At 35.8% G+C, this 25,819-nt stretch overlaps 1 protein-coding gene across 2 annotated transcripts in view; it reads left to right on the top strand.

Annotated features, from left to right (window-relative positions):
• HS2ST1 (heparan sulfate 2-O-sulfotransferase 1) overlaps positions 1-25,819 on the top strand; it is a 196,457-nt gene that overhangs the window by 135,062 nt on the left and 35,576 nt on the right. The window lies entirely within an intron of this gene.

Genomic DNA, 25,819 nt, shown 5'->3' with positions numbered 1-25,819 from the left:
CCTCTTTCATTTCACACTCATATGAATTGATTTTTGCAGTTACAGTAAGAGAGAAAACTGCCATAAACTAGTTTGGGAATAAACAGCCAACTAAAATGAGAACTTTATGAAACTAGCAACTAAGTTGTTCATTACTGTGTATAGCTTAATATGTATCCTTTTTGTGGGAGGTGGGATCTGGGCTTTAACTCAGCATGATGATTTTGAGATCCATGGTGTACATATCAGTAGTTCTTTGATAATAGATACTATTGGGCAGTAATCCGTTGTATGGATATGTTACCATTGGTTTAAAAAAAAAAAAAATATATCTAACCGTATAACCCAGCCATTCCACTCCTATTTATCCAAGAGAAAGAAAAGCATATATCCATACAGAGTCTTACACCAAAATGTTCATCGGCTTTTATTTTCAATAAGCCCAAATGGGAAACAACCCACATGTCCATCCACATGTTGTTTCCCATTTGGGCATATTGAAAATAAAAGCCGATGAACATTTTGGCGGAAGACTCTGTATGGATATATGCTTTTCTTTCTCTTGGATAAATAGGAGTGGAATGGTTGGGTTATATGGTTAGTTATATGTTTAACTTTTTTTTTTGAGACGGAGTTTTGCTCTTGTCACACAGGCTAGAGTGCAATGGTGCTATCTTGGCTCACTGCAACCTCCGCCTCCTGGGTTCAAGCAATTCTCCTGACTCAGCCTCCCAAGTAGCTGGGATTATAGGCACCCACCACGCCCAGCTGATTTTTGTATTTTTAGTAGAGACGGGCTTTCACCATGTTGTCCAGGCTGGTCTCGAACTCCTGACCTCAGGTGATCCACCCGCCTTGGCCTCCCAAAGTGCTGGGATTACAGGCGCAAGCCACCGCGCCCAGCCTATATGTTTAACTTTTTAAGAAATTGTCCAACTGTTTTCCATAATGGTTGTCTCATTTTATATTCCCACCAGCAGTTCATGAGAATTCCAGTTACTCCACATTCTTGACAAGTCTCGGTATGACCGGTCTTCAATTTTAGCCATTCTTACAAATTTTTGTGTTATCTCATTGTAGTTTTCCTTTTATTTTCTCTAATGACAAACATCTTTCATCTTCTTATCTGCATATCTCTTTTTTGGGGAAGTGTCCAAATCTTTAGTTCATTTAAAAAAATGGACTGGCTATTTTCTCATTAGGTTGTAAGATACACATTTTTTGTTGATATGATACAAATCTTTTGTTGGCTATACATTTCACAAATATTTTTTCCTTTATGTGGCTTTCCTTTTCATTTCTGTATCTTTTAATTTCAGTGAAGTCCACTATATTGATGTTTGTTTTTGTAGTTCTTGTTTACTGTGTCATATTTAAGAAATCTTTGCCAAACCTAAAATTACTAGGATTGTTTCTTCTATAAGTTTTTTAATTTTAGCTCTTATATTTAGGTCTGTGATTCATTTTAAATTCATTTTTGTATATGATGTGAAGAATGAAGAAAGAATGAAGATTCCCTTAAAAAAATGGCTATCCAGTTGTTCCCATACTATTTGTTGAAGAGGTGATCATTTTCTTCATTGAACTATCTTACCAAGTTTTTCTAAAATCAATTGGTCATATTTGTATCCAAGTTTTTCTAAAATCAATTGATCATATTTGTATAGTTATATTTCTGGATTCACTATTCTGTTCCATTGATCTGGATGTCTGTCTTCATGCCAGTACTATACTGTCTGGATTACTGTAACTTGATAACAAGTCTTGAGATAAGGTAGTGTAAATCCTTCAATTTTTTTATTTTTCAATTTGTTTCGCCTATTCCAAATTATTTACATTTCCATATTAGTTGGTCAATTCATACCAAAAAGTGCCCCGGGATTTTGATTGGGATTGCATGGCATCTGTATATAAATTTTGGGAGAATTGACATCTTAACAGTAGTCTTTCAATCATGAATGTGGCATATCTATTTAGATCTTATTTAATTTTTCTCAGCAGAGTTTTATAATTTTTACTGTATGGTCTTGTACATCTTATTGCAAATTTATTTATATTTTTGTGCTATTTTACATGGTATTTTTAATGTGAATTTCTGATTGTTATTAGTAATATACAATTGATTTAGGTATATTGATTTTTATATCCTGCAACCTTGCTAAACTCATTAATTCTTGTAGCTTTTTTATTAGATTCTTTTGGAATTTCTACACATTCAGTCATGCTGTCTGTGACAAAAGACAGTTTTACTTCTTGCTCTCTAATCTGTGTGCCTTTCTTTTTCTTGCCTTATTGCACAGACTAGAGCCTCCAAGACAGTGTTGTGTAAAACTGATGAGGGTGGACATCCTTGCCTCATTCATGGTTTTAGGGTGAAAGTATCCAGTCTGTCTTTCAGTAAAGTATGATACCAGCTGAACATTTTTACAGATATCCTTTTATTAGTTTGAGGAAGTTCCCTTCTGTTCCCAGTTTGCTGAGATTTTTATCATGCTTCTAGTCCCAGTTTGCTGAGATTTTTATCATGCTTCTAGTCCCAGTTTGCTGAGATTTTTATCATGAATTGATGTTGGATTTTGTTTATGTGCATGTATTAAGATGAATACATGGTCTTTAGCTTGTTTAATAAGGTAAGTTACGTTGACTTTTGCATGTTAAACCAGTCTGTATCCTTGGGATAAACTACATAGGTATGATAATTGTCCTTTCATTTCACTAAATTTTGTTAATTTTTACCTCTATAAGGGATTTCATGTCTGATTTTGGTATCAAAGGCTGGCTTCAGAGACTCAACTGGAAAGCGTTTTCTCCTTTTCAGTTTTCTTCAAGAGTTTGTGTTGATGTTTTCTTATGTTGGTATTTTTGGTATTGGTATTTTTTTTGTTTGGTAGAATTTTCTAAAGCCATTTGGGCCTTTTGTTTATCTGTGAGAAAGATTCGTTTTCATTTTTTGTGTGAAGGTTTTTTATCTATACATTTAATAGATTTAAAAGGTTATTCTGTTTAGGTGTCTGTGAGCTTCGTTAATTTTTGTGTTTCAAGGAATTTAGCAATTTATCAAGTTTATTGGCTACAGTTGCTTATAATATTCTTTTATTGTCTGTAGTATTCTCTCCTTTGTCATTTCTGATATTAATAATTTGTATCTTCCCTCTTTTTTCTTATTAGTCTGGCTAGAAGTTTATCAGTTTTATTTTTATTTATTTATTTATTTTTTGGCACAAAGAACTAGCTGTGGTTTAGGTCACTGGTGTTAGAACTGCCTTCTTTTCTAATATGATCGTGTAGTGCTGTATGTTTCCCTAAAAGCACTGCTTCAGTTACATCTTACAATTTTGATGTTTTTGTTTTATTAGGTTCAAAATACTTTTCTACTTTCCTTTTTGTTTTTTTCTTTGTCCTGTAGGTTACTTGAAGTGTGTTATTTAGTCCAAGTATTTGTGGACATTTCAGATGTCTCTTCTGTTATTTTAAATTTAATTGTGTTTTAGTCAGAGAACATATTTTGTATGATTTGAGTACTTTCAAATATTTTGAACCTTGTTTTATGACTGAGGATATGGTCTCTCTTATCAAATGTTCCATGTACACTTGAAAAGAATGTGTGTCTGCATTCTGGATGGAGTGTTCTCTAAATGCCAATTGGCTAATTAGTTGATGATATTGTTCAAATTTGCTGTATCTTAGTGATTTTCTGTTTACTATCAATTGTTGTGAGCATGATGGTGAAATCTTTAATTATACTTGCAGATTTGTCTGTTTTTTCCTATGAGCTTTTAATTCATATGTTTTTAAAACTCTCTTATAAAGGTACAAAATTGTTTAGGATTGTTATGTCTTTTTGATAAATTGACCCCTTTATCATTATGAAATGATCCTTTTTATCTTTGCCAGTATTCTTTACTCTGAAATCCATTTGTCATTAATATGGCTACACCAGCTTTTTTTGATTTGTGATAATGTGATATATCTTTTCTCATCCTTTTGCTTTTAAGTTATTTAATGTTTCTCTCATTTAAAGTGGTTTTCTTGTGGTCAGGATATAGTTGAATCTTGCTTTTTTATCTAGTCTGACAATCTCAGCCTTTTCTATGGTGTGTATGGATCCTGATAATTAGTACATTATCTTTTAATGTGCAAATATAAATGTTAATTATAAATTAAGATTTAAGAATTTGAATAATTTGATAGATCCCATCAAGTAATCTTATTCCTCAAATTTCTATTTTCTTTATTTTTCGAACTTTGTTTTATTTAGACTTATTATTTCTAGGTTATCTTAGGCCACCAAAAAAAAGCCAAAATTGGGAAATAAACTGGGACTACATTAGAAATAAAATGGCCTCCAAATATGAGAGATTATGCTACAGAGACTCCTGTAAAATTTTAGCTATAAAAGGGTAAAATGGGGAATGGTACCCACAGGGTCACAAACCAGAGTCAACAAATGTTGACTCCAGTGTTGCTTTCTAATATCTTCTGTTTGTTATTGATTTTAGACTACTTGCTCTTATATCAACTTGGGAGCTTTTAAGAAATACAGATTCTCCAGTCCCATGGAATTTGTTATATCCTGTAATCTATTTTAAGGTAATGTAACTTTCCATGTGATTCTTAGATTACTCTAGGGTCAGAAATCATGGTCCTGCCCTAGTTATCTGACCACTTTAATCTCTGACTTTTCTGCCACTATCACTTTCTCCTACAGAGTCTTGGCACCATTACAGGAAAAAACCTCTGAGGATTAGTCAGGTGTGATATACCTAGAATATTATACTAAACAGTCTTGACATGTATGGAGCTTTAGCTTTGACTGTGCTATATGTAACATTAGGTTAGTAGAGATCAAATCACCTCAAACCTTCACTTTTAACATTATCCTTCACTTCCTTTTAACATTTCTTAGATTGTGGAGTGAAGAACTCTGTCTCCCATATGGTTTAATGTAGTATGCTATATTATTTTTATTAAGCAAATTTGTGTGTCTGCTGTATACTGGGTAATAATGGTCATCACCTTTCTTTCAGAGAAAGAAGTAGCTTTTAAACAAGTTATGCTCTCCTCCCCCAAAAAAGTCACGTTAATTCTACATGATTTTTTTTTCAGTTTTCGTGGTTTGATTGGTTCCAGTGTTCAATTAGAATGTACTTAAATTTATGTTGCCTAATTCAAATAGATTAATGGGGATGAGGCAGAGTAACTCAAAATAGAACAAACAGTTTTGAGTTACTTTGCCTTATCCCCATTAATTTTATCAACCCATACCTTTTCATAATGATCATAATTTTATTTCTGGCATAGGAAAATAAGCCAAAAATATTAATGGATTTAAAAAGCTAATATATAGGGTATGTAAAGATCAACAAATTATTTTAAAGTAGATATTAAAATGTCTATTGTATAGTAAATGTTCAGTAGTCTGCAAAATAAAGAATATTCTACTTGAGAATTTTTTTTACACTTGTTTCATATGATTAAAATTCAGTAAAACACAATTAAAACTCAAATTATGGTCAAGCATTAGTTTTTGTTGATTGATACAGCTGTCCAGCATTTTACTGGTCATTATTGAGAATGTCAATTATCATTGCATTGTGGGCATGTTGAAGTGTCACTAGTAAAGAATTGTAGTTTACAGGATCCTGAATAATGGTTCTTTTTTGTTACACAAGACAAATGCAAAGGAAGACAGTTTTTGGAAATCGATGTTTAAAAAAGAACATCTTTAGAATATTAATACCTGTGACTAATTTTTAAAGATTCATTAAAAATACAAATTCAACTGAAAAGCTATAACAGTTTCTCAGAAGATACAAAGCTGTAAAATATAAAAAGTTTTAGGCCAGGTGCAATGGTTTACACCTGTAATCCCAGCATCTTGGGAGGCCGAGGTGGGCTAATCGCTTGAGCCTGGGAGTTTGAGACCAGCCTAGGCAACATGCTGAAACCCTGTATCTACAAAAAATACAAAAATTAGCCAGGCATGGTAGTGCACACCTGTAGTCCCAGCTACTCTGGAAGCTGAGGTGAGAGGATCACTTGAGCCTGGGAGGTCGAGGCTGCAGTGAGCCCTAATCATGCCACTGCACTGCAGGCTAGGTGACAGAGTGAGACCCTGTCTCAAAAAAAATTTTTTTTAACTCACTTTTTTAGTCCTAACAATGGGTAGTGTACAATCTACTTGAACTTCAGTTTTTAACTAGTAAGCCGGGACTGGAACTTGTAGTTTAATCAGAATTTCTTCATATATACGTGAATGTTCCTAGATGAATATCTTTAACATGGTTCTTGAATTCTTGGTTGTACCCCAAAAATGGTTTCAGTTTAAAAGGGTGTGGGGCAATGACCATGATTCAGAATTAATTAATGTTGCATTTTCACAGGGTTTTGTAACAGTTTATGCTCAAGAACAATGTAAACATTTCACTTGTGCTTTCCATAATGATGGTTACAGCATGCTTTAAAGAGGAACTGACTAGCCTTAGGAGACGTAGTGGTTGGTGGCGAGCAGTGAGGAAGATGGGAAATCCAGTTAGTCCAGTAGAATCAGTGCCATGAGTGAAAGGGTAATGGATGTGATGACCAGAATACCCTCACAACTAGTTTATACCATTACGTTGTTTTTCACAGATCTAAGGTATATCTAAAATTCCAATTAATGGGGTACAAATTAATTAGTTACATGGAAAAGATAATATTCTGTATCTGTCTTCTTAATAAGCCAACAGAAATGCCCTCTAGAACACCGATTCTCAAAGTGTTCCTGGACCATCATATCGGCATTGGGAACTGGATTGGCAAATTCTTAGTCCTTGGAATTAGGAGCTAGGGAATGTGGGAAGGCAGGAATTTGTATTTTAACAAATGCTCCAAGTAATTCTGATGCATGCTCAATTTGAGAACCACTGCTCTAGAATATGATGCATATCAAACTCCAGTAAAATAATAGCAAGTTTTCAGCATTGCTAATTCTAATTTTCAACAGCTGCTGCATTAGGTTTTCGTTAATGATACCCAAACCCAGCTGGAGTTGAATCCTAGTTACTTCTTACTCTTTTTACTTACTAGTGAGTGGAGCACCAGGTGCAGTTGTTGAAGTGTGAAAATAATTTAGCTTTGTAGACAGTTCTGGCATTTCTTGATTTTGAAAATGCTTTAATCTTCTTGGTATGATATTTCAACAATCAAAGCACATCTATTTTAATGGCAGTATGGACTTGTGCTAAGAATTTAAGGAAATCTCTGAATATTCCTACCAGTTTAATATCAAAATTAATATTTTAGCTGAATTACAAAGCTTACATATAATTTACTCCTATTTTATTTTTCCACCAGTATGTGCATTAAAAATTTTTTAATGTCTTCCTGAATAATTTGCTTTCAACCTTTTTCACATCTTCTACAATATTATGTTTAGTTTTACTTTGGAAAAAAATGCTAGCAGAGATTTTAGTTAAATGCATTCTTAGTAGTAAGGTCCAGCTGTGTGCTTTGTGAGTTGCAAAACTCATGAGTCCTTCAGAAAACATTTTAAAGGCATGTCAATAAGACATGAAGCTAGCATTTATCTGCTGCAGTATACTTTGAGTATTTACAAGTGGACAACGTGGTCAAAAGCACTTAAAATGTTTGTTAATAGATTAGTACATGATCTTGCAGTGATAGTGCAGATTTGTTTTTGGTTGTATTGCACATGTGTTATAGGTAGTGTTGGTAATACAGATATTTAGAACCAAAAGCTGATGAATTCAAAATTCTCTTTTGATGTTTAAAAATAAAAATAAAGTGAAAAATAAAATTCTCTTTTTTTAACTGTGTACCTTCATGATCTCATTTACTCCTTTTACATCAGCTGTTGTAACGAAATCTCGATTGTTTACTACACAAACTAAACTTCTTGTGTAGTTTACTTCTTGTGTAGAATGGGCTTGGTCCTTTATATTACAAAGCCCTTCTTTGAAACAGCTCCTTAATCATTTCCCTGCATTCCCTTTCTGTAAAAACTCAAACACATAAATATCTGGAAATTCATGGGGCTGGGAGGGAACAGATGCCATATTACATTCTAATCCAGAACTTTTCTGCCATTGTGCCCTCCCCATCCTATTCCCTAGACCTGTTAGGCTTGGATATTGTTCTTACACAAGCTTGAAATAAAGCCTTATGAAAATGGGTTCTTCCACAGACCAGCTACATACTTGGTTTCTCAGTTTGAACCTCAGTGTAGACTACAAACTATCCTGAATTCCTTTCTTCGTCCCCATTTGTTCTTCCTTCCCCAATTCTCAAATTCACTGAATGGTACCATCTTCCTCCTCAGTAAAGAAACCTAGAGACAGCACCTTAGCCACTTCCAATTCTGTCTTCTACTCTTGTCACCTAAGCCTCTAACCCATTAACCTGTCTCCTTCCAGTCCCCATGCTTCTTCCTTATTGCAGTTGCTTTCCTTCAAGTCTTAATCCTCACTATGTCTTCAGGCCATTGATACTCAACTGTAAGCGTTATCACTCTATGAAATCTTGCATTGTAGAAGTCCCACATGGGTTACTTAAAACTCTTTAAAAAAATGGCTCTTTATCGCTTATAGAAGTTGTTCTGAAAGTGCAGTCCATGTACCATAGGGATGCTTAAGGCTCCTTTAGGGCTTTCACAAAATAGTTCACAATCATTTTCATAATAATTCTAAGATGTTAGTTGCCTTTTTCACTAGTTGACATTTGTCCTTATGGTAAAAAGCATTGGTGGTACCAAACTGTACTAGTAGGCATTGTGTTTTTTGCTGCCTTTCTCTAACAGCCCAAACCCTCAAAAGCCATTTTCACATAAGAATGTCTGTCAGAAAGCAATCACTTTATTAAATATTGACTATTTTGTGTATGTCCTTAATATTCTGTCACAATATATAAAGTACATCAAGCACTTCTGCATACCAGATTACAGAGGTTGTCTTGAGGTAAAGCACTTGTGTGATTGAGTTGTGCTGTGGTTTGAATATGGTTTGTCTCTACCAAAACTCATGTTGAGGCTTGGTCCCCATTCTAATGGTGTTGAGAGGTGGTGGGACCTTTAAGAGGCGTTTGGATCATGAGGAATCTGCTCTCATGAAAGAATCAGTGCAGTCTTGAGGGAGTAAGTGAGTCCTCACTCTCTGAGGACTACGTTAGTTACAATGAGATCAGGTTGTTATGAAGCAAGGTTGCCTCTCGTGTTTGCGCTATTTTCTGCATATGTCAGTTTCTCTTCTATTCCTCCATCATTTTTTGATACAGGATGAAGCCCTTACCAGAAGACTACAGATGTGGCTGCCCAGTCTTGAACTTGCCAGCCTAAAGAACCAGGAGCTAAAGAAACTTCTTTATAAACTACCTGGTCTCTGTCATAGCAACAGAAAATAGATTAAGACAAGTTGCAAGCTCAACAAGGCAATTTTTTTCATAGAACACTGTTTTTACTTGACAGAATGATCAACACACAAACTATGTTTATTCAGACTTGTGTAGTTGGGAGATATTTTCTCAAAAATGAACGAAGTGAACTTGTCGCTGTAAGGAAAATAGTTGACAGTATTAGTTGCCAATTATAAAATTCAAAAAAACTTGTATCTGCCACTATGAACATAACAGTTTCCCAATACTTAGACTTCTCTGAGATTGGTGGTGTTATAATGAATGTGATTTTTTAAATTGTATAATTTTTATTATACAATTCTAATGTATTAATATTTGGAGGATCTGCATAACTCCGTATACCAATATTTTTCAAATGACAGTGCAAAGTATATCAATATAACAGTATATATTCACTGATATGAACATGAATAGTGTATATTCATTAATATGGTTTTCTATCACATTGCAGTTAACTTTTAAGAAATTAACACTAGGTTTTAGTGTAGAATTGAAAAAGAATATTTCCAATTATTTGAAAAGGCTACTAAAGTACTCCTTTTCCAACTGTATCTGTATGAGTCTGATTTTCTTCATTGACTCCAACCCAAATAATATATGGTAATATTTTGAATGGAGAAGCAGATATGAAAATCCAGTTGTCTTCTATTAAGCCAGACACTTTATAAGATTTGCAAAAATATGTTACACTAAATTTTTTTGGTTTTGGAAAATTTTTTCACAAAATCATGTCATTTATGCTGACATGTCATATTGTTATTTTAAAGTGAGTTAATAAATGTTTCTCAATTTTAATTACTGATGTGCTGTTGCTAGATGTAACCCACATAAACCAAAGCTCTTTGGTGTCCTTAACAATCTTTAAGTGTATAAAAGGTTCTGAGACCAGCAAGTTTCAGAATGCTGGCTTATAGGATATGGTTCATATTCCTAATATGGTGATTAAGACACTGTGATCTGGCTTCTGCCCACTTTTCTGCCTTATGTTTTACCTTGCCCTTAATTTTTCTCCTATCTTCTAAGCTTATTAAGAACCACTTTTAGGGCCTATATGCACTCTACGGTGTTGTGCCTCCAAGGACTTTGCTCATGCTTCTTCCCTTTGCCTGGAAGGTTTCTTTGTCACCCAGAAGGCACTTTTTTTTTTTTTTAAAGATGAAGTCTCACTCCCAGCACTCTGGGAGGCCGAGGCAGGTGGATCACGAGGTCAGGAGATCGAAACCATCCTGACTAACACGGTGAAACCCCATCTCTACTAAAAATACAAAAAATTAGCCAGGTGTGGTGGCAGGTGCCTGTAGTCCCAGCTACTCAGGAGGCTGAGGCAGGAGAATGGCGTGAACCTGGGAGGCGAAGCTTGCAGTGAGCTGAGATCACGCCACTGCACTCCAGCCTGGGCGACAGAGCGAGACTCTGTCTCAAAAAAAGAAAAAGAGAAAAAAAAAAAACTGTATTTTTTGTCTTAAGCTAAACAAATACATCTGGGTGAAACTGAATAAAATAGGATTGTGGGAGAATAAGTAAGCATCCTACTCCCTTCCTCCCACCCAGTTGTTACTGGCCTGCTTCTCTCTCTATTTCTGCTTCTTTCGATTTTGTTTTAGCCTCGGGGTGAGTGGGTGGAGGGAGTCCAAAAACACATCTGTACTGTAGAGGAGAAATTGATAGCATAGCTTTATGGAACTTATCTCAGGGTTATGCAATCCAGAGGTCCCCTGATTTCAGCTCTCATCAGTGCAGGAATCCTTTTTCCATCATTCTTTGACAGGTCCTCATGCAACCTCTATATGAGTATCTCTGGAGACTAATAACTTACCACCCCCTAAACTGCCTGTGTCTTTACTTTGCACTACTAATTATTTGAAAGCCCATTCTCTCTTGAGCCGCAGTCATATCTTTTTTTCTGGAGTAATGCTACAAAAAGGATTCTGCCTCTTTTTCACAATAACTTTTCAAGTATTTCAAGAGACTGTTAGTCATTTTTATGGATTTTCTCTTAGCTAAGTGCACTGTTTTGTTTTTTTTTTAAGCTTTTTATGTGGCATGATCCATCCAGCTCATTCCCATTCTGGAGTACTCTAGCTTTTAACGTGTGCCTGAAATGACACATAATAGCCCTGTGTGACTAAATACAAATTTCTTAGGAACTGTTCCTTCCTGTGACTTGAAACAGTAATTACTGTGTTTTGGTTAGGAGTATAAGCTTTGGTATCAGACAGATGAGGGTGTGAATTCTGACTTTGTTCCCCTGTAATTCATATCTCTGAGTCTAAATTCCGTAATGTTACCATATAGGATTATTGCAAGAATTAGGTGAAGTAACGTACATTTAAACATGAACCATTGGCTGGGTGCGGTGGCTCATGACTGTAATCCCAGCACTTTGGGAGGCCGAGGCGGGGAATCACGAGGTCAGGAGATCAAACCATCCTGGCTAACATGGTGAAACTCCATCTCTACTAAAAATACAAAAAATTGGCCAGGCGTGGTGGCAGGTGCCTGTAGTCCCAGCTACTCGGGAGGTTGAGGCAGGAGAATGGCGTGAACCCAGGAGGCAGAGCTTGCAGTGAGCTGAGATCGCACCACTGCACTCCAGCCTGGGCAACAGAGTGAGACTCCGTCTCAAAAAAATAAAAAATAAATAAAATATGAAGCATTGTTCCTGGCTCACAGTAAAGGCTCAAAGTAGAAGCACTTGTTACACTGATAATTATATACCTATTGACACAGCCTAAAATTGCCATACGTTTTTTTGCAGCTGCTTCACATTACTGTTAATATTATAATCATTATGCTAGTATATTTGTTGTTTATCAGCTTGTGCTACTACTCAGGCTTTTATGCCTTCTCCAATTAGCCATCCCCACATCTTGAAAGCCAGCTCTGTCCTTCTAAGGCTGAACTTACTCAGTGTATTTTCCAGAAGGTTTTTCTCCAATTCTTGGATCCAGAAGTATTTTGTTCTTACTTATGGCATTTGTTCAATTTTGTACAAGATAGACTATGAAAATAGGAACAGTTCACTTGAGAAATTTATAAAGAGATGAGGGATGATGAGATTAATGTCTTAATAAAGCTCAAGAAAAAGGAAAAGCATATATAGTTGGACTCCCCATTTTGTATCAGCGTACTTATTTCAAGTGACTGAAATGAGTCAAGAAAGAAGCCTTGAAGTCAGCTCACCTATGATTTTTAACTATGATATTTTGTATTTTAAAAATAGATACTTGGTGCAGGCGTTATTGGCAGACAGAAGTAAGAGGCTAGGGTGAACAGGCTATGGGCGTCTGGTAGAAGAATTTTTTTCCCAAAAATGCTCTGGCAGTTTCATTCCCAAAAGATGGATGCAGGTAAATCTGACTCTGGTCAGTACAATCAAGGCAAATTGGTGTTTTTCTAAACTGTGAATTGGGAGAGGATTCTACTTATAATTTGAATAATAGGTCTCATCTCTATACTTATTCTGGTATATTTAAAGAAAAACTTAGGCCCTATATTGGACCTACTTCAGACCTTACAATCCATATAGTAACCCATAAATAAAGAAAACCTTTGTATGTTGTGATTTTTTTCCCTATTCAAGAATGATACCTAGCATATTATACAATTACTAATTTGGGGAATGATATCAAGAATTATGTTGTTTTTGGCTTTGGTTGTGGTTTTTTATAACTTTTTAAATTTTGAGATAATTATATATTCACAGGAAGTTGCAAAGATAGTACAGCAAGTTTTTCTTTTTAGCACCTAGAAGACAATCATCTTCTGTCCCTCTGTTTCACTTATTTACCATGCCTATTTCAAAGGAATGTTGCAGGAAACAATTGCAAAATGCTTTTGCAATCCCAAAATAAAATATATCAAATAATTTTAAAAGGCATTTGCAAAAAAAAGGTAGTTCTATAATATTGTAATGCTGTATTTAACTATAAGGCTCTACCTCTTCCTATAATAGAAATAGACAAAATCTCAGACAATCAGTATAAGTGGAATACGAGCTCTAGAGTCACATTGACCCGTAATGGTATCCTGAATCAGTAAACAGCTGGTGATCACTTAAAGAGACTCAGTTTTCTTATTTAAATGGGGATAATAATTCTGCCTCTTAGGTTTGCTTTAAGAATCATGACATGATGTATATAAACCACAACACAGAGCATGGGTATAACAGATGATATACATAAAACACTTAAAGCATAGTGAGAATTCAATGTTAGCTATTACCAATACTATTTTTTCATGTAGGTGATTAGTATATTTCTCAGATTGGTAATAAAAGAAGGTTATAACTTATAAGGATTTCACATTGTTAAATTAATGTAATAACTGTAGAAAAGTATAGCCAAGCTTGGCAAGTACATTTAGTAAAATATAACTCATATTCCTTTAACGTAGTAACCTTAGCAGTAACACAAAAAGAAAAGAATCGGTGTTTTTTGGATTGATGGGGTATTTAACAATTACTTTAATGTTTTTATCTAATAGATCATCTCAGGAGCATTAACTCCAATATATTTTTAGTGAGAACCTTATCACAGATGAAGTTGTGAAAGAAAATTTGATATTTATTTTGTAATGTATTTTCAGAATGTTAAGGATTAACATATATTTAATGTGGAAGCATTATGTTTGTTTAAAAGATGTGTCTAATAAGGGCCTACAAAAATTTATTGTACATGAAGATAATAAATATTGTTAAATTGAGAATAAATGACTAATTTATAAACAGTTAAATGTTTTATAATTTGTTTTTAATGTTATTATTAAAATGAACCTGTATTATAAGATCTCAATATTTGGTAATTTTTTTTGAAGTGAAACAAACATAAGTTAGCCATTTTACAGGGAACAATTCACTGGCATTTGGAACATTCACAATATTGTACAAGCACCATCTCTATCTAGTTCCAAAACATTACTCCAAAGGAAACCCCATCACCGTTAATCAGGTGCTTTCCATTTCTCCCTCTGCCATTCCCTGGCAACCACCAATATATTAATATATACTGTTTCATTTTTACCTATTCTGGATATTTCATATTAATCTAATTATATATGACCTTTGGTATCTGGCTTCTTAGCATATTTTTGATGTTCATCTATATTGTATTACTAACATATATGAGTACTTCATTCCTTTTTATAGTTGCATAATATTCTATTGCTCTGTATATGGTACCACAATTTATTTGTTCATTCATCTGCTGATGGACATTTGCATTGTTTCTACCTTTTGGCTATAGTGAGTTAGTGCTTTAAACATTTATAAGTATTTGAGTACCTGTTTTCAGTTCTCTGGGGTGGTATATACCTTGGAGTAGAATTACTGAGGTATTTGGTAATTCTGTTTAACTTTTTTGAGAAACTGCCAAACTGTTTTTCATCATGACTTCACCATGTTACATCCCCTCCAGCAATGTGTGAGGGTTACAATTTGTCACTTCCTCACTAACATTTGTTATTTTCCTATTCGTTTCTCTTTTTTTTTTTTAAGTTTTTGGTTTATCTGTTTTTAATTATAGCCATCCTAGTGTGTATGAAGTGGTACTTTGTTGTGGTTTTGATTTGCATGTCCCAGTGACTAATGATGTTGAACATCTGTTCATGTTTGTTAGTCATTTGTATATCTTCTTTGATTATTGATTAGAGACTGTTCTTTTCTAAAGTCTGCATACAGTGCTGTAAATTTCCCTCTCAGTCCTGCCTTAACTATGTCCCACAAATTTTGATTTGCTTATTTTCATTTTCATTCATGTCAATGTATTTTTAAAATTTCCCTTGACATTTCTATATATTTGTCTTCTGTTTTTTTCACTTCTGTTTTCTCTTTCTGCATTCCTGTGGGTTACTTATTTTTTTTTTTAGAATTGCATTTTGATTTGAGTTTAATGTCTTTATATAGTCTTTTTCATGCTTGTTTTACATATTTTATTATATAAATGTCACCTGTCAGTTCACTGGTATCATTTTACCAGTTCAGGTGAAGTATAGAAACCTTACCTCCACTTACATCTTTTTATTCTCCCTCACTTACAATGTAATTGTCTTAAATATTTGCTCTGCCTTCATTTAGAGCCACATCACAGAATGCCATAATAATTTTGCTTTCTCTGTCAAACTTGCTTTTGAAAACTCAAGAGGAAAGGGAAAGTTTATTGTATTTACACATATTTTTACTCTCCATTTTTTGTTTGTTCTTTTTGATGTTTTAAGATTTCTTCTTTTATCTTTTCCTTTTTGTTTATTTATAGAGTTTTTTTAGCCAGTCTTTTAGGGTAGGTCTACTGGCAATAAATGCTAATTTTCTTTCATGTGAGTTACTTTCCCTTTCATTCCTGAAAATTATTTTCTCTAGGTATACGATTATTTTATTTCAGCACTTGAAAAACATTGTGCCACTTCCTATTGGCTCCATGGTTTGTGATAAGAAATCTGCTGTTAATCCAGTTTTCTCTTGTAGGCTTCATATAGGTGCATTCAAGACTTTTTTTGTCTTTTGTTTTCAGAAGTTTGATTATGGTATGTCTTGACATGGATATCTTTGGGTTTACCTTATTTGGAATTTGTTCAGCTTCTCTATCTAAATGTTTATGTCTCTTTTTAAGTGTGTAAAGTTGTCAGCCATGATTTCTTTGAGCACTTTTCAACCCTGCTTTCTTTCTCCTATTTTTTTAAGACTGTGTGACACCAATGTTAGATCTTTTGTTCTAGACCACAGTTTCTTGAGCTCTTGTTTGTTTTTGTTTCTCCTTTTCTTGGTCTGTTTTCCCACTGCTGTTAGGTTCAGTAATTTCTTTTGTTTTTTCTTTCAGTTCATTAAACTTTTCTTCATCTCTTCCATTCTGCTATTGAACCCATTCACTGAGCTTTTTATTTTAGTTCGCGTATTTCCATTTGGTTCTTTTTTGAGACAAAGTCTTGCTGTGTTGCCCAGGCTGGAGTGCAATGGCGTGACTTCCGCTCACCGCAGCCTCTGCTTCCCAGGTTCAAGTGATTCTCCAGCCTCAGCCTCCTAAGTAGCTGAGACTACAGGCATGCATCACCACGCCTGGCTAATTTTTGTATTTTTGGTAGAGACAAGGTTTCACTATGTTGGCCAGGCTGGTCTTGAACTCCTGACCTCATGATCCACCCGCCTCGGCTTCCCAAAATGCTGGGATTACAAGCGTGAGGCACCATGCCCGGCCTGGTTCTTTTTTTGTATCTTCATTTTCTCTACTGAGATTGTATTGCTGGGGCTTTCCATTTTTTTCATTTGGTTCAAGCATGTTCATAATTGCTCATTAAAGAATTTTTATCATGGCTGCTTTAAGTCTTTGATAAATTTTAACATTCCTGTCATTTTGGTGTTGGTCATTTCTTGATTGTCTTTATTCGTTGAGTTTGAGATCCCGCTGGTTCTTGGTATGATGAATAAGTATTTTATTGAAACCTGAGCATTTTTGTATTATAAGACTCTGGGTCTAATTATAATCTTCTGTTTCCTTGCTTGGACTCCACTGATACTGCAGAGGTGCCTTGTTACCTGCTGTCTGAGATGAAAGTTCTGACCCTGTACTTGGCCTTCTCTGACATCACCCCATCAGGGATATTGGGCATTGTGAGGGTGGAAGTCTAGGCTCCCTACTTGTCCTGTAGAGTTGGTGGGGGGGGCCGGTTTTTCCTATGAAATTGGCTACTGTAGAGTGGTTATTATCTAAGCTTTCTTTTTTTTTTTTTTTTTTTTTTTTTTTTTGAGACGGAGTCTTGCTCTGTCGCCCAGGCTGGAGTGCAGTGGCGCGATCTCGGCTCACTGCAAGCTCCGCCTCCTGGGTTCACGCCATTCTCCTGCCTCAGCCTCCCGAGTAGCTGGGACTACAGGCGCCCGCCACCACGCCCGGCTAATTTTTAGTATTTTTAGTAGAGACGGGGTTTCACTGTGTTAGCCAGGATGGTCTCGATCTCCTGACCTCGTGATCCACCCGCCTCGGCCTCCCAAAGTGCTGGGATTACAGGCGTGAGCCACCGCGCCCGGCCTTATCTAAGCTTTCTATCTTGCTATGCTGTTCCTTTCCTGGTCCTTTGGCTACAGAGAATAGGTTTTTGTAGGGATTCTTTTGTCTGTACCTGTTTCTAGATTGCCAGCTTCTGTAGCTCCAAGTCTGGAATATATGAGGCATAAATAAAACTTAGGGCAACTCAGCACTTTATTGTCCTTAGGTCCCAGGGGTTCCAGTAGTCTACTGTCTTCTCTTTTAGAGTCTTATATTTGTTTCATGTATTGTGTGCCAGGTTTTTAGGTGTACTCAGAAGGGGCAATAGTGAAACATAAGTCTACTCCATCTTCCCTTAAAGTGGAAGTCACTGTTAGCTCTTTTTTATAGGATGATTCATATAACCATAACTTGTAAGTTTTAATGGTACCATATGCATCCCTGTTGACTATCTGGAAACCACACAAGAAAGCATTTGTCAGTGTTCAGAATCTCTCTACCTTGCATATAGAAATTTATTTTGTTAGTCCCCCATGGTGATTGTGCTCAGGGAGACTGATTCAAGCTAATAATACTCTTTTTGAGACAGGGGCTTGCTCTGTCATCCAGGCTGGAGCGCAGTGGCGTGAACATGGCTCACTGCAGCCTCAAACTCCTGGGCTCAGGCAATCTACCCACCTCAGCTTCCCGAGTAGCTGGGACTACAGGCATGCACCACCACACTCAGCTAATTTTTAAAAATTTTTAGTAGAGACAAGGTGTTGCCGTGTTGCTCAGGCTGGTCTTGAACTCCTCAGCTCAAGTAAGTGATCTTCCTGCCTTGGCTTCCCAAAGTGCTGGGATTACAGACATGAGCTACCGCACCTGGCCAGGCTAACAATACTCTTAAGAAAATAGTGTATACAGTCAGACAGTCAATTTACTTAATTCTCAGTGATTACAAAACATTACTTCCATGAGGATCAGATGGTGTTTGGCTGGGCAGTCAACTCACAGTAAGTGATGCTGAAGCAAGAATCAGTTAAATAGCCTCACAACAGCTTTCTTTTGGTGCACCTGTATTGCTCCCTATTCCTCATTGTGTATTCATTTTATGGGGAATGAGTTACACGTCAGAGCAGTTATTGGAGATGCACACAGCTCAAGATTCATTCCTAGAAAATGCAAAGGATCCAATTTAATTCAGACATTTAATGGCACTGAGCTTTTAGAGCCTAGCTTATCTAGCTCTACAATAGGCATACTTGCCAGGAGGATCTGACTACACAAGCTGATATGCCAAGGCTCCTCCACCCATAGACAACTCTTGGGTAGACACTGCTGGTTTCCCCTTTGATTTCTACTTGCCTTTGATCTTTACTTACTAGTAACCTATTTTTTCTGCATACTTACCAGTGTCTTTTGGTAGGTTATCATCAGGCCTCATTGTCCTAGGAGCTGTTTTGTTTTTAAGGGTAGTTAATCTAGGGTCATAGACCCCCTTGCCTGTGGTTGGGCTCTAAGAGGAAGCCCTGAAATGCACAAGCCAACCTTGTAAGAGAGCATAATTTTCTCATCATATTCTCAAAGGAGTCCATGATCCCAAAATCATTATGAGCCACTAATGTGTAGTGTTGCTTTGCTCTGTTATGCATGTATAGTTCAGTCTCTTATAAAACACCTTAGCTTGTCATTACTGAAGTGTTATTATTGCTGATTTCTGTGTTTTCTTACTATAGTTAAAGATATGAAAATCTGGTCTTTTTTGTTAATATTTTTTGCTTTGGATTTATTACTTATCTACTTGTTATCAATGTATTTCTTTTTTATTTTAACACTAGAAGTTTCAGTATTTGAGGGCAAGACAATTTATTGCTCTTTCTCTTTGCTGTTTCTTATATCCCTCTCGTCCTAAAATGTTACCCATAATATAGAACTATTGCACGTTTTCAGTTCTCTTTTCTTCAGTTATCCTGCAGTCTGATACAGAATACATCCTTGTCATTTTAATGCTGTGTAGATTTTAGTTTAATGTAATGTTTTATACTTAACTATCATTTTATTCTGTTAATAAATAAAGTCTTTAAGGGCCTGTCAGTATGGAAATAGGTAAATATTACTGTTATCTTTTACAAGAATTGAGTTTGTTGCTAATCTGACACGTGGAAAAGCATCAAGCTCAGATATGTGCTGCCTTCATCAGGAGCCTGGAAAAACTAGAATTGCCATGGAGCTAAGTGTCCATCTTCAGTTGGAAATAATAGTGCCATTGGTGCCTGGCCTGCCTGCAATTTCATGACTCCTAGATTGCACCCCGTGTGATCTGTAGGCTATACATTTCATGGTGAACCTGAGATAGCTTGCATAGCAGATTTTCTATACATTTGGATCTTGAACAATGTGGGAGCTAGGGCACCACTCCCCACCCCTGTGCCATCAAATCTGTATATAACTTTTGACTTCCCAACAACTTTTTAAAAAAATTTTTATCTTAAAAAATTTTTTTTATTATTATACTTGAAGTTCTGGGGTACATGTGCAGAACATGCAGGTTTGTTACATAGGTATACATGTGCCATGGTGGTTTGCTGCACCCATCAACCCATCATCTGCATTAGGTATTTCTCTTAATGCTATCCCTCCCCTAGCCCCCATCCCCCAACAGGCCCCGGTGTGTGATGTTCCCCTCCCTGTGTCCATGTGTTCTCATTGTTCAACTCCCACTTATGAGTGAGAACATGTGGTGTTTGGTTTTCTGTTCTTATGTTAGTTTGCTGAGAATGATAGTTTCCAGCTTTATCCATGTCCCTGCAAAGGACATGGACTCATCCTTTTTATGGCTGCATAGTATTCCATGGTGTATATGTGCCACATTTTCTTTATCCAGTCTATCATTGATGGGGATTTGGGTTGGTTCCACATCTTTACTATTGTAAACAGTGCCACAGTAAACATACTTGTGCATGTGTCTCTATAGTAGAATAATTTATAATCCTTTGGGTATATACCCAGTAATGGGATTGCTGGGTCAAATGGTATTTCTGGTTCTAGATCCTTGAGGAATCTCCACATTGTTTTCCACAATGGTTGAACTAATTTACACTCCCACCAACAGTGTAAAAGCATTCCTGTTTCTCCACATCCTCTCCAGCATCTCTTGTTTTCTGACTTTTTAATGATTGCCATTCTAACTGGCGTAAGATGGTATCTTGTTGTGGTTTTGATTTGCATTTCTCTAATGACCAGTGATGATGAGCTTTTTTTCATATGTTTGTTGGCTGCATAAATGTCTTCTTTTGAGAAGTGTCTGTTCATGTCCTTCACCCACTTTTTGATGGGGTTGTTTTTTTCTTGTAAATTTGTTTAAGTTCTTTGTAGATTCTGGATATTAGCCCTTTGTCAGATGGGTAGATTGCAAAAATTTTCTCCCATTCTGTAGGTTGCCTGTTCACTCTGATGATAGTTTCTTTGGCTGTGCAGAAGCTCTTTAGTTTAATTAGATCCCATTTGTCAATTTTGTCTTTTGTTGCCATTGCTTTTGGTGTTTTAGTCATGAAGTCTTTGCCCATGCCTATGTCCTGAATGGTGTTGCCTAGGTTTTCTTGTAGGGTTTTTATGGTTTTAAGTCTTATGTTTAAGTCTTTAATCCATCTTGAGTTAATTTTTATGTAAGGTGTAAGGAAGGGGTCCAGTTTCAGTTCTCTGTATATGGCTAGCCAGTTTTCCCAACACCACTTATTAAATAGGGAATCCTTTCCCCATTTCTTGTTTTTGTCAGGTTTGTCAAAGATCAGATGGTTCTAGATGTGTGGTGTTATTTCTGAGGCCTCTGTTCTGTTCCATTGGTCTGTATTTATGTTTTGATACCAGTACCATGCTGTTTTGGTAGTGTAGCCTTGTAATATAGTTTGAAGTCGGTAGCGTGATGCCTCCAGCTTTGTTCTTTTTGTTTAGGATTGTCTTGGCTATGCAGGGTCTTTTTTGGTTCCATTTGAAATTTAAGGTAGTTTTTTCCAATTCTGTGAAGAAAGTCAGTGGTAGCTTGATGGGGATAGCATTGAATCTATAAATTACCTTGGGCAGTATGGCCATTTTCATGATACTGATTCTTCCCATCCATGAGCATGGAGTGTTTTTCCATTTATTTGTGTCCTCTCTTATTTCCTTGAGCAAAGTTTATAGTTCTCCTTGAAGAGGTCCTTCACATCCCTTGTAAGTTGTATTCCTAGGTATTTTATTCTCTTTGTAGCAATTGTGAATGGGAGTTCACTCATGATTTGGCTCTCTATTATTGGTGTATAGGAATGCTTGTGATTTTTGCACATTGATTTTGTATCCTGAGACTTTGCTGAAGTTGCTTATCAGCTTAAGGAGATTTTGGGCTGAGACGATGGGGTTTTCTAAATATACAATCATGTCATCTGCAAACAGAGACAATATGACTTCCTCTTTTCCTAATTGAATACCCTTTATTTCTTTCTCCTACCTGATTGCCCTGGCCAGAACTTCCAATACTATGTTGAATAGGAGTGGTGAGAGAGGGCATCTTTGTCTTGCACCGGTTGTCAAAGGACTTCCCAACACCTTTAAACTTAACTATTAATAGCTTACTGTTGGCCAGAAGCCTGGCCAATCAATAAACAGTTGATTAACACATATTGTATATTACATGCTGTATTCTTGTGACGCTATATACTATATTCTTACAATAAAGTAAACTAGAGAAAAGAAAATGTTATTTAACATACAAGAAATAGAAAATACGTATTTTTTATTTTTTTATTTAAAAATTTTTTTTAAGAGATGGGGGTCTAGCTGCGTTGCCCAGGCTTGTCTCAAACTCCTCGGCTTAAGCAATCCTCCTACCTTAAGTCCTGAGTAGCAGTAGCTGGGACTACAGGTGCATGCCACCATGCCAGGCTCTGAGAAAATATGTTAAGTTTTCTATTTGTTAAGTGGAAATAGATTATCACAAACATCTTCATCCTCGTCATCTTCACACTGAGCAGGCTGAGGAGGAAGAGGTGGGCCTAGTCTTGCTGTCTCATGGGTGCCAGAGGCAGAATCAGTAAAGGAGGTAGGAGGCAGGAGAAGCAGGCACACTCAGTGTAAATTTTATTGAAAAAGAATCCACGTATTGGACTCGTGCAGTTCAAATCCACGTTGTTCAAGGGTGAACTGCAATTTATTACTCAAAGATGAAGAAAACATTATGACAAAATGTATCCTAAGTATTTTGAATATACTGCCTACATTCTAAATGCACTACAAATGTGGCGTAACTAGTTAACTTTCTTCAGTGATTTAAGAAAGCCTCACAAGAGGCTGTACTAACTAGATGTAGAGCATCTTTGCTAAAAAAAGAATTATAACTATCTAATATTTGCTTAGTAAATAAAGAAAATGACCATATTGAAAACACTCTAATTTTAAGTATTGCCACAGAGGAAAGATAGTAATTTATCATCAATAATAGTTACTGCTGTTCAACTGAGATATGATTTAATATTACTAACAAAATTGTTCTTAATTTTCCATACAATTTTTATATTTTTATGTAGTTTTAGGCCTAACATTATATTAATAATTGTCCTATATATTTAAGCAAAGTAAAAACACTTGAAAGATAGAAAATGCATGTAAATACTATTTGAATGAGGAAAGTAGTGATTCCAATATTTCTACCTTTTCATAATTTAAGACATTTCTAAAATTGTATGAAATACACAGTTTATATGATTTAATACACATAATGAACCAAGAATAATAATTACTTTTTAAAAACATGTTTGTTTCATGGCCCTGCCGGAGGTGTAGCAAAGTTGATGAGGTAATTTTAAAACAGTTTTGCAGTTTGTCTCATGTTTTTTATAGATAAAATAGATACCTGCTTATGAAATAACACAAAAAATATTTTTTTCCAAGTATTTGATTTGAAGAAAAAACTAGTGTGAGTAAATTCAGCATTGTTGATTGTAAGTGAATCTTTTTTTTTCTTTAGTGCAAACTCCTACTTGTGTGAGTAGGTGAATCTTTTAAAGGCAATTTCACATATGTCTGTGTTGCTAGAGGAAACCTCTCACGCTTCTGTCAGCGCTTAAATGCCAACACCACTGTTGTATTTCCCTTAGTAGAAAAGGGGAGGGTGTTTGGACGTAACATTACCATAATAGTTTTGAACTGTTTAGAAGATAATGTTCCTTTAAAATTGTTGAATATAATAATGTTCAGGCCAGGTACAGTGGCTCACACCTACAATCCCAACACCTTGGGAGGCTGAGGAGGGAGGATCACTTGAGCCTGGGAGTTCAAGACCAGCCTGGGCAACATGGTGAAACGCCGTCTCTACAAAAAATACAAAAATTAGCCAGATGTGATCATGTGCACCTGTAGTCCCAGCTATTTGGGAGGCTGATGTGGGAGGATAACCTAAGCCTGGGGAGGTCGAGGCTGCAGTGAGCCATGGTCACACCACTGCACTCCAGCCTGGGTGACAGAGTGAGAGCCTGTCTCAAAAAAATAATAATAATGTTCATAGGGTCTCAATACAAATTCGTTGAATTTAATCTAAGACAACTTCCAAATCTTGTATGGATGCTTATCGTATGTTACCTTGATTTGTAGGTTTATTTATAAAGCACTATTTATTTAAAAAATAGTATGGTATGTGCTTCTTAAAAGTCTCTCCTGGCTCTTTTTTCTTTCTTATTCTTAGTTTATTTTATGGATTATCTTTTCCTACTTGCCTTTTAAATATTGGTATTATCTAAGATTCTATCCTAGGGTCTCTGTCTGTGCTACATACTGTATATTGTCTAGGCAGCTGTCTATCTGCTACTTGAACCTTTATTCTCAACTGTACACCTATAAACCCAATTATCTTATATCTCCTGGATGACCCAGGCTATGCAACAGTGTATTCAATATTAAGCTCATTATGTCTTTCTCTCTCCATTTTCAGTTCATACCTTCCTCCAGAATAAAAGAGTATGTATATTTGCATATAAATATATAACACATATGTGTATCTCTCATATATGTACTTCTGTTTTGGAAGGCCCACTGCTAGTAAGCAGCAGGCCTGGAATTTTTAATTCTGGTTTTTTGAATGCAAATCCTCAGCTCAGAGTGTATTCTATATAACATGGTGTCCGTATCTTTTCAACCAAAATCAAAGATGCATGCTCTGACAATATTTGAAGCCTGCACTTGTTGCTGTAATTATACCACATTGCTTTTCATCTTACTTTATTAAGTTGTCAGCATCATAGGGGACACTAATAACCACACATACAATGTAAAACTGCAATTATGATAAATATAATGAGACATGTAGTATAAGATAGATGAATGTATATTTTTTAAAAGATAGCCGGGCGTGGGGACTCATGCCTGTAATCCCAGCACTTTGGGAGGCCGAGGCAGGTGGATCACGAGGTCAGGAGTTCAAGACCAGCCTGGCCAAGATGGTGAAACCGTGTCTTTACTAAAAATACAAAAATTAGCTGGGTGTGGTGGCGGGCGCCTGTAATCCCAACTACTCAGTAGGCTGAGGCAGAGAATTGCTTGAACCCAGGAGGCAGAGGTTGCAGTGAGCCAAGTTCGAACCACTGTACTCCAGACTGGGTGACAAAGCGAGACTCCGTCTCCGAAAAAAAAAAAAGATGATTTGACCTAGTCAGAGCTATCAGATGCTTCCCTGGGAAGCAATTGAGTTGAAATGTAAAGGTTGGGTGGGGAAATGGAAGATTATTCAAGATAGGTGAGATAGCTTGCACAAAGACTTGGGGGTTAAGAGAGTACATGCTATGTGTGTAACTATCCCCGTGCAAAGTATTTGCAATCTTGCTAGAGATTTCACGCTCATTTCCTTCTTTCCTCTCCTTTTCTTGCATCCTTATTCATATATATTTATAAAAGAAAATATATATATTTGAATATATATTAGAATGTATAGATATTTGAATATATATATTTGAAGCTGAAGTTTGCATTAAATAGAGAATACTAGAAAGCAAAATGTAACTGCTTTTGAAACCACATAGCAGATAGGTGATTTTAGAGGAACCATGAAATTTAAGTGAAAAGCATAGCCATGTGCTAAACATAGTTTCTAATGCAACACCAAAAAGAAAAAGGATTTATGGTAGTATTGTTTCTACCCTTGTAAGTCATATTGTTTCTACTCTTGTTAAGTCATATTAGCATTTATAATCACTTTATAATCACTGTCCTGCTACAGTTTAATAATTTATAATTTATAATCACTTTATAATCACTGTCCTGCTACATTTTTATAAACCAGAGAATAACTAAATCGGGTAATAAATTTCAAAACCTTTTCTTAAATTATAAGTAATTTCTCTTCTAAGTGCATTTTTATACTGTGAAGTTTAGTATTCCATGCAATCTTTGTGTGTTTGAGAATTAATTCAGGCTGTAGGAATTCTATTAGAATGTAAAGTGACTTTTGAACTGCA

Source organism: Gorilla gorilla, chromosome 1, assembly GCF_029281585.2.
Source record: "Gorilla gorilla gorilla isolate KB3781 chromosome 1, NHGRI_mGorGor1-v2.1_pri, whole genome shotgun sequence".
In the NCBI taxonomy this organism is placed as follows: Eukaryota; Metazoa; Chordata; class Mammalia; order Primates; family Hominidae; genus Gorilla; species Gorilla gorilla.
This window is presented reverse-complemented; position numbering and strand designations above follow the sequence as displayed.